The sequence below is a fragment of the Dioscorea cayenensis genome, chromosome 19, assembly GCF_009730915.1.
Source record: "Dioscorea cayenensis subsp. rotundata cultivar TDr96_F1 chromosome 19, TDr96_F1_v2_PseudoChromosome.rev07_lg8_w22 25.fasta, whole genome shotgun sequence".
In the NCBI taxonomy this organism is placed as follows: Eukaryota; Viridiplantae; Streptophyta; class Magnoliopsida; order Dioscoreales; family Dioscoreaceae; genus Dioscorea; species Dioscorea cayenensis.
This window is the reverse complement of record NC_052489.1, coordinates 17346936-17356033: the sequence shown is the minus strand read 5'-3', so window position 1 is coordinate 17356033 and position 9098 is coordinate 17346936. Positions and strand designations below refer to the sequence as shown.

Genomic DNA, 9098 nt, shown 5'->3' with positions numbered 1-9098 from the left:
AAGGCATAACTAGTATCCGACTTATGAGGGTAGCTTCATACTTCATAGGTGGTAGCTTTTTCCACCCAACAAGCACAAATAAACAATAAAACTATTTTGTTCCTTCTTTTCATTTTTTCCATTTTTTTCAGAATTAACACAAGAAACAACTATAACTAGTCCCTTATACATCAAACATGAGTTTCCAAAAGAGTTCAAAGAGTGAGTATTGCAGCAAGTGTCAATCGGGTGAAAATTCCTAGAAATTCAAGCAAAAACTAGAGCATGAAAAACATTCAATGTTAAAAAAAATCTCCTAAACTCAAGAACACAATCAATGCAACTAAGCTGAACCGCCATTGGTTATGTGAGCATGTATATTAATCAAAACTACTATAAAAGAGATGCGTGCACTATGAAACTCAATCTCACACTTAAGTTGTACATTGTCCCCAATGTACACATGCAAGCTCATTCATAATGTAAATCAATTAAATTCAGATGTGGGAGATGCAATCAAAACAATACTCCCCTGAGTTCTAGTGTTGTATTTGATGGAGCTAAGTCCTTGGGAGTGTTGTTCCAACGGGTTGTGAAGCTCACACGACCAAGTGCCAGAACACCTTGGTCGTGCCCATGACAAAATCTCAATTCAAATGATGACAAGACCATCTGTACGCATACACGAGGGGGTTTAGTGAAGCTCAAAAAAACAAACATAACTAGAGTATATAAAAGATAAGACAATGAATACAACTCGAGATACAAAATAAAAATAAACTCAGAAGGAAGGTCCTTTCTAAGTATACAAGTCCAAAATAAAATGTGGAAGTAAAAGACGAGGAAAATAAAATCAAGTGTCGATGTCATCCTCTGGCTCTGCTGCTACTACTGCTGGTGATGAAGTACATGGTGGGTCAACTGGTGCTTGAATAGGGGATAGAGGTGCCAAAGATGCTGGGGGAGTTCTCGGCCGCAAGACAAATGACGAGCCGACGTCCCGCTCTAAGATCTAATGTAATGTGTCGAAACGTGCCATGAACTCCATATACTGTGCAGCCTGCGTAGCCCTAATATCGGCAATCTCTACTCGGGCCTCTGTTACCTCTATCCGTATCACCACCACATCGCTCTCGAGCCCCTCAAAATGATCCTGGGCAGAAGATGGTGAAAACATGCACATGGGGGGTGGGTCCTCTGTCACCGGAGGTCCCTCGGTTTCCATAGGTGCTAACTGAGGCTCGGGGGTAGGCTGGAAAGCCTCAGCATCATCACCCTCCTCCTCGGCTATCTCTAGGGCCGGTAGAACCAGAGCATAAACACCTGTCCGAACCCTACGGACCATGCCCATTAATCTCATCATCTCCAGGCTCAGTTACGCAGGTATACTCGTCTTCTCGGCACCGCGAATCGCTCCTAGGAGACCCATACCCAGAGCTAATCTCGTAATGTATGGACCCGAGAAGATCGCACCCAATCTGGGATACTAGCCCTGATATCGAATGTTGACACGTCCGAATATGCGTATGAACCGCAAGTACATGGGTGTCGAAGTAATAAAATACCCGGTGAGTCAGGTAGTCGAATCCACAGGGAACAGGGCTACTAGTACTAACTTCTTCTCTGCTTTCTAGCCTAATGATAAATGGAAAGGTGTGGTGATCTAATGTGCGAAGAAATGAATACCGGAGACGAATATGCAAGGGTGAAATGGATGGAGATCTCAATCAGTAAAAGTGGGGTATTCAGGCAATGCTCCCCCTAGGATTCAGGTATTAGGTACCGGATAAGAAAAGTGTTTCTATGATGAGTAAGTTAAGTCATGGAAATCCAAAAATAATCAGATCCTGCCTCCAGATCACCGATACTAGTCCCCTACAAGGTCCCGGTGGAGAAATCGCTCAATCTCAACACCTCACACCACATATGACCGCAAAGCACTCTAGGGATTCCCAGAGGTGTATCCGATTCCTAAAGATTGATCCAACCCTAATTACCGGTGAAGGATCCTAACCCCCTATAAGGTCCCGGTGGAGAAATCTCTCAATCTCACACCTCACACCAAAAATGGTTGCATAGAGCTTGGGGAACGGAGATAGAATACACCAATCGGAGGAGAAAGGGGATGCTCCCTATCTCATGACTCACCCTCTTAACCCTCTTCAATCTTGAGATTCTAACCCTAATAGGGACCTATTTCTCACCAAGGTAACAAATCATGCAAACCAAATAACCAAAAGATCAATAAGGTAAGCAAGCATTAGACAATCAAGATTAAAACTTAATCAAACTCGGATTAAATAGAAACACTAAGCAAATCCACAAAAGATGAGAATCCTAGGGTTCATAAGCCCAAATACCCTCTAGGGTCTTAGTTCTCCATGGAGCAACATACAAAACACACCATCAATGAATGAAAGTACAGTAAAACCATAGAAATAAATCCCCTTATATATGAACTGATTGTCTTGATGGAGAGCTTCGACGTCTTGAAGGACCCACTCCAAAGCTAGGTTCACCGGTGGCTTCCTTGATGCTATGACGGAGGAAGAATCGATTAAAGTTGGTGACGAAGCACCTCTAAAGCCGCAAAGACCTCCTCTCCAAACCCTAGCCGTCTCACCCTTCAAGAGCCGCACAAAAGATGAGAAAGAATAGGGCAAAACGGCTATTTATAGGCCTTAGATCGCGTCTTTCACATGCACCCACACGCCCATGTGAATTTTTCATGCGCCCGTGTGGGCTGTAGGAATTTCCACGCGGGCGCGTGGAATTTCCACGAGGGAGCGTGAACAGTAATTTTGCTGTAGTACTTTTCGCAAAACGCGGTCCAAACACTCTTCTCTTGAGGCCACATGTCCGGGCACACGTCCATGTGGCAGGCTATAAAACTTCTCTTTATCGACGTATCTTTGAGAGTTATTGCAATCTTCACAAAGAGAAGGAACATGAAGATGTGGCTGCCTTTGTGCCCTTCCAACTAGTGAATTGACTTGAATCTTCTTGAAAGTTGGCACACATCTCCATGTTTATGAACTCCTCTCGTGTCTTGGTCCTTGAATTGAACAAGAACTCCCAACATTGTGTCTTTATAGGCTATATTTGCTTCCTTTTTACTCTTCAAGGCATTCACAACCTATATGCATAAAAGAACACTAAATACACAATATGAGATATAAACCATGGTAAAAATGATGTTCAATGCATGTAAAACATATATAAAAATATGTCTACTCAAACACTTATCAAATGTACTCAGCGACGATGTGCCCTAGATGGATCGGTATGCGCTGCATCATCGAATATAAATACCGAAGCTCCTGCCGACTCAGAACGCAAGTGCTATCACCACGGCCACCCACCTACTCATGATGGCATGTAATTATCTGTACGCAGGTTGGGAAAGGCACGTGGCCTTGGACACCCCCGACTCGTACTAGCCTTGACCACATAATGCTCTGTAAGCTCTCACGGGGACAAAGCTCTACGATAATCAGTCGGTAACTGAGAATACTCCTCAATATCTGTGAATGCCTCCTCGTATAAGCCAAGACAGACTGAAAACTGCATAATACTTATGCTCTGGTGATGTCCAAGTGCTCTGAACTGAATGCCGTCTAGGCTATCGAATCTCGAATAGGATCTGACGAACTAAAATGACAACATGACCTCCAGTGTAAGCTCACGGATGGCTGGCTCTCTAATCGACAACAACTGCCTCCAACCACCCACCGACACGAGATCCTCAACCTCATCGGCGAACTCGTCTCCCTGCTATAAATCTCTCAGTATGCCCGTATCTAGGAATCGAGTCTATCTGAACTAAAGTCTCAACAAACACTCGAAACAGGCCTGATGCTCGGGTATAGTAAACCTCATACCTTTGGACTCAGGAGATGACTCACGCGGCTGCTTATCAGCTTCCTTCTTTGACCTGCCTACCATAATCTACAAAATTTGAAAGAAAACCGATCAAGCAAGTCAATTAAGCAATGCTACAGAAATCCACACGGTCGTGTGGAATTTCCGCACGCCCGTGTGGATCCACGGCGCATGAAAAAGGCACAGTCATGCCTCAAAAATAAAAAAAATACACTGTTAAATCGCTTTTAACTTCGCTCTAAACATGCATACTCATTCTAATTATAGAAATGAAGCATTATTCACCAGTTTCATCGATTAAAATCAAGAATTTCTGAAGAGAACAAAAGATAGGGCTTACCGACGGATTTAAGTGGAAAACCTTGAAGTGGCCGGAAAAACCACGCAAAAATCACTACAAATACTGTAGTGTGAATTCGAGAAGAAGTGTGAGGGTACTCTCAGGTGAAGAGAGAGTGTGGGAATAAGAAGAAACAATGATTCTTTAAAAGGACTCTCACCTCTTGGCGTTCTGTACATCCGCACGGGCGTTCGGAAATTACCCACGCCCGTGCATCTCCACAGGAAAGCCTCACACGGGCAGATGCACGCCCCTGTGCGATCTCGGGAAAAACACTGACTGCCTCTGAATGCTCTCGCACGGGTGTGCGAAAAATACCCACGCCTGTGCGCCCGACCCACAGAGGCAGCCGCACGCCCTTGTAGCTGCTTTGGACATCTGAGAAAAATTGCTAAGTGTTCCGCACGCCCGTGCGGAAATTCCACACAGGCGTGGACATTGACAGGCCCACCTCACAGGGGCAGGCGCACGCCCCTTTGTCTTCTCGAGATGGAGAGAGTTTCTCTGCAGAGATTCGTACGGGCGTGCGGAAATTACCCATGCCCGTGCGATTTTCACAAGGTCACCCACAGGGTCGAGTCCACGCCCCTGTGTGCTCTCGGGATAATCTACGAATCTCTACAGGAATTCACACGCCCGTGCGGAAATTACCCACGGGCTTGCGAGAATCACATGGTCATTCACAGGGGCGAGTCCACGCCCCTATGCCTTCTCTGGATGAGCTCGCAATGCAAATTCATGGGCATTCAAAAATTCCACACACCCATATGTTTTCTCTGAATGCCTTAGAAAATTCTGCTGGCTCTATAGAAAAATTTATGAACATGTTTACACACTCAGAGCCTTCCCTAATATGCAAATTTTACCAGTGAAAAATATGAGAAATAGCTCAAACGACCCAACTTCGCCAAATCCACATGAAAACACACGATGACATTTCAAAACCCACAATAAAATCACAGCACAAGTATATAAAAAAATCAAGACACCAACACTCAACACTTTATTCATACACACACTAAACTACTATACTACGAAAATAGTAAACACTTTGGTTGTTTTCCAAGAAGCGCTTGTTTAATGTCACTTAGCTTAACGTACCTCGTCTTACCTAACGGGGGTTCATATATGAAAGGTGCCCTCTTACCCATGGCTTGGAATCACGATGAGCAAAATCTCTTGAGGGTAGAGGGTGAATTATCAGGCTTGGGACCACCTAACAATGGTTCATCCAACTTCTTCGGTTCACGCACATCTCCAACAACCTTGGAGCGTTTCTAGTGGCATCTCCTAGCCGTTTTCATCTTCCAGAGTACCTTCTTCAAGATCCCTGGGGTAGATGGTACTTCTTCCGTCGAACCAAGCATCATTACTTCTTCATTATCCTCCTCTTGGTCAAACAGATCCTTATACAGGTCTGGATTGAACATTTCCTGCATGTATTCATCAACAATCTCATCAGTAGTGTCTATAAAATACAAAGTATCATCGAAATCAAGAGAATGCCACATGGCTTCTGCAAGGTGGTATGTGAGCTTGTCATCTTCAACTCTCAAAGTTAGCTCTCTGCCATCCATGTCAATCAATGCCTTGGAAGTCCCCAAGAACGGCCTTCCAAGTATGAAGGGTACATCCGCATCCTCATCGACATCTAGCACCACAAAGTCTACAGGAAATATATACTTGTCTACCTTGACAAGCACATCTTCGATGATACCCCACGGATGTCTCACCGTTCGGTCCGCCAATTGCAAACTTATCCGTGTGGGTCTAGGCTCGCCCAAGCCTAACTATTGAAAGAAGGTGTAAGGCATGACGTTGATACTAGCTCCTGAGTCCGCCAATGTCATTTCTTCACCTAGATTTCCAATATTACACGGAATGATGAAGCTTCCTGGGTCTTTCTTCTTGTTCGGCATGTTCTTTTGTAAAACCGGCGAGCAAGACGCATCTAAAATCACTAAAGAACTCTCCTCTAACTTCCTTTTGTTGGTCAACAAGTCTTTGAAGAATTTTGCATACTTAGGCATTTGAGCCAATGCCTCAACAAAAGGAATATTAGATGTGGAGTTGTTTGAATAAACTCAGGAACTTCTTGTACTATTCATCCCCTTGGTCATTCTTCAATCTAGAGGGATAAGGGATTCTTGGCTTCAAAGGTGGGGGTGCCATCTCCTTCTCTTTGCTTGCTCCCTTCTCAACCTCTATAATCTCGGGTGCTTGTTTATTTGGCTTCTCACTCGGAAGCTTACCCTCAACCTTACGACCACTTCTCAAAGTGATCACCTTCACATGCTCTCTAGGGTTGGTCTCGGTGTTACTCGGCAAGCTTCGTTGTGATCTTTCCAATAAGGACTTCACAATCTGCCCTACTTGATTTTCAAGATTATGCAAAGAAGCGGTGTGGTTGCAAAGTGTAGCCTCAACTGATTGAAACCATGTATTAGATGATTGTATAAACCTAGTTAAGGCCTTCTAAAAATCATTCATTCAGGTCTCTAAACCTGAAACTCGGTTCTCCATGTTTGGCGCTTGCTGCTGTTGTTAGAAACCCGGTGGCTCTATGGCCTTTTGTGGTCCTTGGTTGCTCCACGAGAAATTAGGATGACTCTTCCAACCCAAATTGTAGGTATTGTTATATGGGTTTCCTTGATTCCTCATGCCATTACCCACAAAATTGACATTCTCAATCGAAGATGCATCACCAATAGAGATCGGACAATCGGAGGGAGCATGTCCTCCACCACACCTGGTGCAAGTAGTCATGGCCGCCACTCTATTCAAAGTTAGGAGATCTAACTTCTTACTCAATGATTCCACTTGAGCCGCTAATGAGGTTACTGCATCTATCCCATGGAGACCGCCCACCTTTTTCTTCTCCCTAGCATTTCATTGGAAGTTGTTTAACCCCATTTCTTCAATTAGTTGGCAGGCCTCATCGGGGGTCTTGCTACCTAAGTTATCTCCTGCTGCCACATCCAAGAGTTTCCTTGTACTTAGATTTAAACCGTTGTAAAAGGTCTGAACAATTATCCACTCCGGGAATCCTTGTTACGGTCACTTTCTCAAGAGCTCCTTGAACCTTTCCCACGTCTCAAATAGAGACTCCAATTCCAACTGTACAAAGGAGGAGATATCATTCCTAAGCTTTGCGGATTTTCTAGGAGGGAAATATAGGGCAAGAAAAGCTTCTACCATCTCCTCCAATGTGGTAATCGAGGCTCTAGGTAATGAGTGTAGCCATTGCTTCGCTCTCCCCTTTAAGGAAAATGGGAAGGCTCTAAGCTTGATAGCATCATCCGTCACCCCATTTATCTTCAGCATATCACACACCTCGAGAAAGTTCTCTATATGACTGTTTGGATCCTCATCGGCCAAACTATTGAACTGTGTGGATTGCTGCAACATGTGGATGAATGCCGGCTTCTGCTCAAAGTTCTAAGCTGTAATCGGGGGACACACAATCCTCGATTGTGTCCCCAACATTGAAGGTCTGGCATAATTGGATAATGTCCGCTGTTGGTCATTCTGTTCTGCCATGTTTTCAGATTCTTCTACTCCCAAATCAGCTAGATTAGATTATTCTTGCACAGGTTCTTTCCTTTTTCTTCTCAGTGTACGTTTAAGCTTGGGATCTCCTTCAATCAGTATTGAGGGGTTCCCTCTGGTCATCACCTGGAGCTGCACCTAAAAAAAAAAAGAAAAAGAAATCAGAACGATAATAGAATAAGAAAATATGAAATAGAATGAATAAATGAATAGCTAAGAAATCAAAGTGCAAAGTATCTCTAAACGCCTACTCCCAGGCAACGGCGCCAAAAACTTGACACATCCGTATATGCGTGTAAACCGCAAGTGCACGGGTGTCGAAGTAATAATCCTAGATGAGTAGGTATTGTATCCACAGAGAGTAAGGGATAAAGACACTTAAGTTGTTTCTTAACTAATGTGGAAGATGAATAGTGATAAGTGTGACAAAATATAAAATAATGAAAATAAAAACAACAAGATAGAGGACACAAGTAAAGGAGAAGGTAAGGCAATCGATAAAGATGGGGTACCCGGATATTGACCCGCCTAGGATAATCGTTTCAAGTGCAATAACCCTGTATTATACATCCTAATTGATGCAACAATGAGTCGTGGAAATCCTTAATTACATGATCCCAAATCTAAGGTCAACCATGCCTAACCTTATACATGTAGCGGAGGAGAGATTGAATAACCTCTTAACCTCGCACTTGCATAGAATTGCAATGAGCACTAGGGATTCCAAGTGATAAACCCTATTCCTATGCATTAACCTAACCCTTTGGTCCAGGTGGAAGATCCCTAGCCACAATTAAGCTCTAGGTGCTAAAATCACTTCAGTGCTTCACTCCATTGCACTCGCAACTAAGCCCCATCGGAAGGTCATCCCTTAGCCCATTCACTCTACTATCGCCGTAAAGAACTCTTAGAACGTGGAGGTACGATAGATCACACCGGAGGGAAAAAGGGACGCTCCGCTGCCTCTCGACTCACCCTCTCAACCCTCTCCAATCTAGCTTTGTCTAACTCTCACGGTGTGTCACTCACTCACAAGAGTTACCAAGAAGAACTCTCAACCCTAGTGTCACTCTAGGGGAGTATTCATACAATCAAGTCTCCAATATTTGAACTCACAATAAACATCAATTAATTGAAAGCATAATAAAGAGATTCAATGAAACGAATACATCCTAGGGTTCACAAATACCCAAGTACCCACTAGGGGTTTAGCTCTCCATGGAGCTACATACAATCAATGAAATCGAATGTAAAAACAAAGTGTCCATAGAAAATCCCCTCATTAGTCATGGCGATGGTCTCGTGGAGAGTCCGCTACTCGTCGCAAGGGTCCCTCTGTCCAGCCTAG

General features: G+C 43.9%; 1 non-coding gene across 1 annotated transcript; it reads left to right on the top strand.

Moving 5' to 3' along the window:
- The first annotated feature begins 7244 nt into the window (after nt 1-7244).
- Nucleotides 7245-7351, top strand: LOC120250907. Its single transcript, XR_005533237.1, has one exon. It is a non-coding gene; the product is annotated as a small nucleolar RNA R71 (small nucleolar RNA).
- Nucleotides 7352-9098: the final 1747 nt, after the last annotated feature.